The sequence below is a fragment of the Lepisosteus oculatus genome, chromosome 3 (assembly GCF_040954835.1).
Source record: "Lepisosteus oculatus isolate fLepOcu1 chromosome 3, fLepOcu1.hap2, whole genome shotgun sequence".
Lineage (NCBI taxonomy): Eukaryota > Metazoa > Chordata > Actinopteri > Semionotiformes > Lepisosteidae > Lepisosteus > Lepisosteus oculatus.
The window spans coordinates 22,745,809-22,754,864 of NC_090698.1; the positions used below are offsets into that span (position 1 = coordinate 22,745,809).

General features: G+C 36.3%; 1 long non-coding RNA gene across 1 annotated transcript; it reads right to left on the minus strand.

Annotated features, from left to right (window-relative positions):
* Positions 1-2,554: 2,554 nt before the first annotated feature.
* Positions 2,555-8,822, minus strand: LOC107076058 (uncharacterized). Its single transcript, XR_011189059.1, has 3 exons — positions 8,725-8,822; positions 4,776-4,822; positions 2,555-2,676 (listed from the first exon to the last, which is right to left on the minus strand). It is a non-coding gene; the product is annotated as an uncharacterized lncRNA (long non-coding RNA).
* Positions 8,823-9,056: the final 234 nt, after the last annotated feature.

The window sequence follows — 9,056 nt, forward strand, 5'->3', positions numbered from 1 at the left end:
CCCAACTGATTACCAGATACAAAGACAACGGGCCTCTTATTTATGCCTCTCAAAAACAAGGACAATTACAGCAGCTTTTGTGCAAACTATGAAGATGAATAATTTCTCACAGATGATGGCGCATGGCTTCATGGATTACTGCTCTGTACCTCACCCCCTTTATTTACAAATACTTTTCCCTGAACAGCACCATGTTGAGTGATAGCTGTAATTTGTCGCAAGCTATGCTTTTCCATGTATCATTTATTTTCAATGCAACAGAAAAATTTGCATGCTCACTTTTAAACTTTGAATTAAATTCTCTCATCCTTTACATTGTAGTTTGGTAAAATAACACAATACAAACTGGAAAAAGAACAATTAAACAGAATGAAAGACAAAAAGATTGAGGACACCTTTAAGTTTGTTAAGAGAGTACACTCAAACATTTTTTGTAAAAATCACTCTGTAGAAATGACACTCTGTAGACTTGATCACTAGATTTTACCAATTACAAAATTAATCTGAATCTGAAGCATTGGGAGATCTCCCATCAAACATGCGCATAATTATCAATGTTTTCACACATATGTCTCATTATTCATGAAAGTTTCCAGAGGGAATACATCTAATTTCACCATGACGTCTGTAGTAAATATGTTGTACATTTTGTTTTGTTTTTTTAGAGGATTTTATTGCCAGCTTCATAAAATTGAACATTTATATATATCCGACGTTGACAGTATTAACTTATCCCTTAAATGGTTAAGGGCTCTGTATCCTTGTACCAGGAATCAGTGCAAGTCATCTGGAGAGAGGGATAGAGTGTTTCTAAAATTTACTGCTTTTAAGCAGGCAGCTCAGACCACCCTGCTGGAGCAACACATAATACAATCCAGAGCCTGCATTCACGTTTTTCCTTCTCTCTCTCCAAACTGTACCTATATTTGGGACCAAGAAAGCACTCTGCTTATAAGAATTCCTTGGCTCTTGATGTGCTATAATAAACATTTTTCTATACTATAATAAATTCTTTGCTAGTATTATAGTTGCCAACAAAGCAATATGGCTTTTGACAGAATTTATCTTAAGTAACAGGAGTCCATGACTTTCAGTGTAAAATTGTGGCTTTATGATTACCATCAGCCCCAAATTTACTGTAGAGAAATAAAAGTGTAATGTTTACCAGATTACTGGACATTAAGTAAGTGAGTTAGCCTATCAATTTAATACCCAAAAAAGAAATTGTGTAAATGAATGCATGCAGCCAGTTAATCAAAAGTCTGACACAAATCAAAACAGTTTTGTTTTGCAAAAATTCTTGTTACCCCCTTACGTATATCAATTTATATTAATAAATTAGTATATTTTTATATATATATATTTTGTTCTAAGAGCTTTTCTTCAAAAAAGCTTAGCGTGGTGGCAATATCGTATCCTATAAGATTTATCTGAGGCTCCATTATTTCTAGTTGAAAGACCTCAAAGTTGAAACACTTCATGTAATAGCAGCCTCACTATACAGCAGATCGGTTAGAGAAGTGAGAAAATGCTAAACCAACATAATTAAGGAGGAACTTTATGGAAGCCAGATTGTACAAGCCCAATGCAAAATTTAGGTAAGACGATAGAGTCAAATTATTTACTATGACAAATAATATCATAGGATCTCCATGACTAATATGCCAGGATCTCCATGTAATGACTCTTCCAAAGGATGGCACATTCTTCAGCAATTTGTCCCCTGTCACCAGGCTGGAGCAATGTTTCTTTTTTGTATTCTGGTCCAGAGAGAAGTGTACTACCCAGTGATCCACCAGCATCATTTACAGCTGCAACCTTGTTTTGCCATGGAGGTCTTCCATCCCATTACTGACCAGGTGTAGCCTTGTTGAGCTTGTGAAAGTACCAATGCTTCTATTGATCTGCATGCTTAGGTTATGGTGTCCTAAAACTGAAAGTTTACCAGGATATTCTAGCCAAACTCTGGTGCCTTCAGACAAGCATCTAAAGGTTGTGAGCAACAAAATATCTAATAGAATAACAAGGTAGAGTATGCATTACAAATAACCAAATGCGGGAGAGATCATCAGAATCAGTACTCTTGGTTATCAGAACAGATCACATGTGCAAACCTGTAAACCTGGAGTGGCTGAAGAGGCTGAGTAGGACCAGGGTCAGACTTTTGAAAAGGGTTCAGAAAGTAAGGGTATTAAAATTGGAGGTTGCTATAATGAGGACAGCCTTTCAAGAGCTTGAACTCAAGTTTTGAAAGGACTTCAAAAATTATTAAGTAGTTCAAGCTGCCTTTAGTTAAAGTCTATTCTACATTGCCCTTTTCAACAAGCAAAATGGCATGGGAATGATCCACACTATTAAAAACAATTTAGATACTATTCCATTATACTTTTCTACTTTTCACGTTCCTCCATTGTCAAACCTTTTATTTCTTTATCTATAGGATAAATATTTACATATTATTATTAATATACACAAGGATTGTGGATTGGAGAGACTGAAAATGAGAGAACATGGGATCAGTGATCCCAAATTTACATAATGACAATTCAAAAGCTTTAGAAATTCACTTGATATTTTAATAAAAATACAAATGCATTGATGTTTGGTTTAAAAAAAATCTTCTACTGAAGCTCTCAATAATGTCAAGCATGAAAAAGCTTCTTTTCATCGGGGACACTGTGGAAAGAAATAGTTTTACTTCTACTTTTAAGTTATTTTCAGTCATCCTCTTTATACTGCAGATAGTCAATATTTAACCCTCTCAAGAACATGACAGGTTAAAAATGAAAACCAGACAGTTATAAAATACTCTCTAGTGTGCACCATTCATACAATGAGACAACTGTCTGATACACAAGAAGAGTGTTTTAGGCAGCAAAAACAGTAACTAAATGTAATCTATCTCTGTAACAATTAGGAGGATTATTTTTTACAATAACCATTTCCAGGAGCAAAGTTTTCAGCATCTTTCTTTCCCACTGTATGGAATCCTAAAATCACAGTCATTAGCTGGGGCTCCTTTCTTTTTATGTGTTCTCTTTCAAACAATCTGTTACTCAATTTATACTGACACTTGAATAGGCTCTTAAAAACAGCCACCACGTGGTTGTGGTTTAAAACTTTCCCAACTGTTCTGATTACCACTAGCAGGAAAATGCAAATTTATTTAATTGTTCACAGGAATAATGTTAATCCATAAATCAAAATTAATGTCAGGGATAAAATGTGTTATAGTTAATGTTAGGATTGCACATAATGAAAAATGACAGCTATAAGGCATAACTTTTTTATTAAAAAACAGCCCTGCTTAGGGTATAATTAAATTCACAAACAGCAGCTTAATCAAAAGCTACGTATTTCATCTCAACAACAAAATATTTCTAAAATGTGACAGATCACTGAAACATGGTGATAACAATTAATGTTTTGAGAAGAGTATAAAAAAGCTCAAAATCTGTGTTTTGTACTCAGCTTTATGAAATAACAAGATATTTAAATATCTCTTCTGTGTACATTTAGAGCTGTAACAAACAGTACAAATATATTACTTCTATCATGCCAACTCCTTTCATAAATAAATACAACACATAAATAAATGCAGCCACTCCTCATCTGCAGAACATCTCTATATATCAGTCTTCAACAAATCACCATTACCACTTCATTTAATTGTGTTTTTGTTCCTCTTTGTTTCTCTAATATTGTTAGAAAACAATAACTGGAACTTGAAAAGAACGTCCTTACACAGCACTTAAAAACATTTTCCTATTTTAACTGCCTCAGATAACTTTGTAAGTTAAATAATCTGGACAATGAAGTCTTTGACTTCTAGAATAATTTATTACAATTGCATAGACTGCATAAACTGGAAGCAGCTTAAGCTTCTAGGTTTATGAGCATTTCCAAAGACTGCTTTTTGAATTTATTTTTCCTGGCACAGGTGTAGAAAACATGAGCAGTGCCTTCTTAAAGCAGGTGTAGCATAGTATTTTCTCCCAATACAGTGTTATAATGCTAAGTTATATCCTGTCTAGACTGGTATCATTTCCTTCTTAATAGAGAAGATCTTTCTTATATTATGGCGTAAAAATAAAATGTTTGCTATAAACCATTTTCCTGACTTGTCTCATTTCTGACAGAATGACAAAGTTTGCTTTCTGGTGCAATTCTGTGTGGCTGTTTAATGCTTTATGTGCTCCAGCACAAAGCCTCTGAGACTGTAGTTCCCATTGCGTGATTAACAGGATCTGTAGGCCTTAGAAAAACTAACTTTTCCCTGCTATAGGTTTTTAAATAACTGCAGGATTTCTCAAACCCCTGCACAGGAAGCAGAGCTGCCTCAGAGAATTGATTCAGCTTAGGCCTGGGGAGTAAGCTCTTGACCTTCCATTCCAAAGGGAAAAGCACTGAGTGTTCAGGACTCGGTACAGACCCCTATTTTATGCCACTGCTGTGTTGTGTTCAAGGAAATATGTAACCTCCTGGCATTCTGGCAACGGTGAACTGGGAATGTAACCTTAAGGAGCAAGCAGATAATATGAGACCATTACAGCTTTCCATTTCCCAACATTTGAGTTTTTCCCCTCGCAGACTTATTTAATGAAACCACTGAATTTTCATCCCCCATTTTTAATGCATTGACCATCTTTTTCTTGCTATGCTTTGCAGAAAAGAGGAGTCTCCAGGCAGCTCATTTACTCTGTGTCAAAATTGACATGATTAACATGCCATGAAGAACGATTTTTGTCAGATAAAAGAAAGAAACGTATACATACCTACTCTCTCCCCTTCATATACACAAAAAGCCCAGAACTAATCCACCCTAAAAATAAGCAAATCCTTATTTGTCATTTCCAATATACATTTAACTCTGTAATCCACTTTGAAGACTGCTTTTCAAAGTTTTGGTCGATTGCTTACCATTCAACCTAAAATATACTGTACATGAAAGCACTAAAGTTTTGAAAAAGTAATCACTGTGATTTTGTCTAATAACAAAAAAATCCTATTTAATGTTCTCACAAATTTCATTTTGTATTACTGTAAGGACAAAGACCAAAAGAGTACCAAGGTGAAAAATCATACTTTTGAGGTATTTGAAAAGGGCTTTTGTCAGGCATTTTTTGTGGAGCATTTTCAATTGAAAAACACTCTCCTTTATAAACCTTTAACAGCTCTTAAAAAGGTCCAATTGTTAACGTTGCATCTGCATTAAAAGTATCAAAGCCAAGGGATCAGCACTCATATTTTCCATGACTGAAAGTTGGATCCCATGGGATCCCGTGGGGATACAACCAACTCACTAAATATATCTTTTTAATTTTTACTTTTTGAAGAACTACTTGTCCTACAAGACATTAATCAAAGAAATGCTGCTCACTGTAATGAATGAAACTCCTGTCGTGTACTCTCTCTGGGAATAAGTTTATATATATTTATATTTCTCACAATGGATGGGTGGATGGATACAATCTGAGAAAAACACAGTATAATGTACATTATATATTTTTAAAAAGACATCTGCAGCTCTAGACCTCTCTGAAACTACAGTACATATCCTAAGAAGATAGACCACCATCAGTGTTGTGTCTCAAGTCTGAATATTGTATTTCAAGTGAAGTTAAGAGCCTATGATTATTGTCTTTTGAAACAGGCCTGTCTACAAAACACACCATCAAATAAATTCCCTCTAAGGGTGAAAATATCCTGCTTGCTTCCCCTTTCACAGCTTCACTCTCAGAGGGTTCACTGAATGGATCAGCTTGCTGCTGCTTGATGTTTAATGACCTGGTCATTTAAACAGAGCCCATAAAATATCCCCTGCTGTGATATAGTCACTTCATAAACTGTATACTCTATGCATTGTATCACATGAACTGTTCTGTAGCTGAAAAGATGTCTTTTCTCTCAGGCCTTTTGAAAACATATCACCCAAACAGCCACTGTTTTTACTGTATAACAGTAAAATAAGTTATTTATTAAAAAAAAAAAACAGAACTTAGCAAATATTGTACCGATTTTCATAGGTGCCAGGTTTTCACGTATTATAATATATTACCATAATACCATATATTGCCCTGGAAATGTATCATATGTAATGTATATGTTGTATGCCACAAAAATATACAATATAATAGGAATATTTTATTTAAAAACATCTAACAATGTCCATCCATTTCTGATACTGTATGATTATCTTGTACAAGGTCGCAGTGGGGGTCGATGCCTAACTCAGTACGTAATGGGCACAAGGCACGGTACACCCTGAACAAGGATGCCAGTCTATCTAACGGCACATACAGATCCAAACACACCAGGGTCAATATTTCCACAAGCCAATGGACCTACCAGGTTGTCCATGGGCTGTGAGAGGCAACAGGAGCACCCGGAGAACATGCAAACATGGGGAGATCATACAAACTCCACAGATGGCAACCCACGTTGGGAATTGAACTCAGGACCACAGCACTGCCAGGCAGCAATGCTAAGCACTGTGCCACCCTGCCTGTGTTATAAATAATAATGTTTAATAAAATATTATTTTAATATCTAAAATGTAATATTAAATCTGATTTTCTTTTTTGATATTTGTCATAATATTATTATTAATTATTTTTTTAATGTTCTAACAACATAATCTCTTTGCAAACTTATATATTTATATTATTTTCAAAGCTCTGAAAAACACAGTCATACCTCCATTAACACATTCTTTGGGGAAGAAGCACTTTCATAGCAAAGCCAGATGTTATTTGCATAAAAATTGAGAAAGTGCAATCAAAGTTATCAAAGGTCAGGTGAACATGTTCATAGTATTTCTCTTCTGACTCAATTGGTGGCAAGCTTCACCAGTCTCTCTCCTTCTTGTTGCTCAAGTGGCTGAAATATATTTTCTGGTGTTGGCATTGATAATGCATTTAATTAAAACCCTTTGGTCATCCAACCAACCACCTGGTAGTGGCTTTACCAGCTATAAGATGCGCAGCCTGAATCCAACTATTTAGAAATAAAAATAGAGATAATAAAATTGGGAGAAGCATGATAGATGAAGAGAGAAGTGGTTCATTCATTTGGGTTAGAACAGTCTACCTTTTTCACCAAGCAGATCTTAAACCTAGTGACCTCACTGCTAATAAACTCAAACACACAAGAAGCAGTGTTCAGTGCTTGGGTGGGTATAAGACACAATGCCACATGCGACAGGCAACGATAATGCTGACGGCATTGAGTATATCTGACCAGTTGAAAACATCTTATTTAGCCTTTTTACTGTTAATTACTCTCAAGAAATGAAATAAGGGCAGTCACAGGCGCTAGAAATTTTATTTTCTTAGTAATAATAGGGATTCTACATACTGTAAGTTATCAATCTGTTTCTCTTTGAGCTCCACAGAAGATATAATTGAAATTACTCCTCTACAGTATGATTTTGTTTGCATTGCAGACATTAATAATTTTGAGATAATCTGGTTCCTTTAAATGTGTTATCTATAACACTAACTGGATTGTACTGTAGCTCACCAAACCCAGGGTGGGAGACCTCTGACCTATAACCATATAAAAAACATAACAGGAAATCACATTCTCCTCCTCTTTCCCTGTAAAGGTAGTACAGCGATATCATAAATTGTCTGAGCTTCAGGCAGCTCACCACAAAAAGGACAAAACAATTTACAGTGAACATAGAATCTAAAGCAACACATAACTGTATCACAGAGAAAATTGTGGATATAATTATTTGAATATTCTCACATATGGAATAAAACCTTTGATGTTGATGAATTCCATATCATACCTGCAGTGAGCATTTACAAGGTATGACACCTAAAGAAGATTCAATTCAATTCAATTCAATTTATTTTATACAGTGCCTTTCACAACAAGGTTGCCTCAAGGCACTTCACAAAGCTGTGTGACAATACAGATGGAATATTACATTTTGAAATGTTAATTGTGACAATAATTCTAAGATGAATGGTAATTGAATGTACAACAAATTTACATTTTAAACTAAAACATTTTATGGAACAAGTAAAGGTTTATTCCATGCTGAAAAAGAGAAGAAAAGCCACAACTGAACTATTTTCTCATGTCGGCACACACTGACCTAAGGATTTGTGGCACTTCTCACACCTGGTTCTTCTCCAACCTTTCTGATTATAACCTTTCTGATTATTCTTCTCCAACCTTTCTGCACATACAGCATCAGATCTACTGACACGTCCCTTTTCCACTGGTGTCCCTGAGGATCTTTCAAAGGTCCCCCACTTTCCTTTCACCACAGCTGTTCCCTGGGTTCTCTTATTGCCATGTGGTTTTTATACCACAGTTATGTTGACGGTGTTCAACTTTCTTCCTTGATCATGTTTCTTTCTAGATCTTTGCCTGTCTCACAGTCATCACTTCCTTGTTGCCAGCTCATCATCTTCAATTCAGCATCTCAAAGACCTCCTTTCCCCCTTCCCTCTTTGTATCCCACTATCGCATAGTGGACCCCACTATGGCAAGGAAGTCTGTGACATCCTCGACCCACCTCTTCTACTCTCACCAATTTCTATGACACATTTCTCGTGCTTCTTCTGGAGCTGCATTCGCAGAATCTGCCCCTTCCTTCCTTACGAGCTATTCTATGCAACTCCTTGCCAAGACACTAATGGTCTCCCACTTAATCTAACTCCCTCTCCCTGCCACCCACTGCAACCTATCCAGAGTTCTGCACCTCACCTCATATTTTCTCTTCCATGTTTCTTATTATGCTACTCCAGTGCTCCATTCTATCTTCTGGCACTCTATTGTTGTACGCATCTGATTTAGAGCCCTACTTCTTGCTTACTGCTGCCTCAACCACTTTGCTCCTAGTTATCTTTAGCCCCCCACACCTCATGACAGCCTGTTCTTTTTTTATGTCTGGGCTGGGAGTGGCTCGCTTCCCACCATTGGCCAGCAGCCAGCAGCCATATCACCCTGCAACTCACAACTGGCAACCCACTGAAGCTAAGCAGGTGTGAGCCTGGTCAGTACCTGGATGGGAGACCTCCTGGGAAAAACTAAGGTTG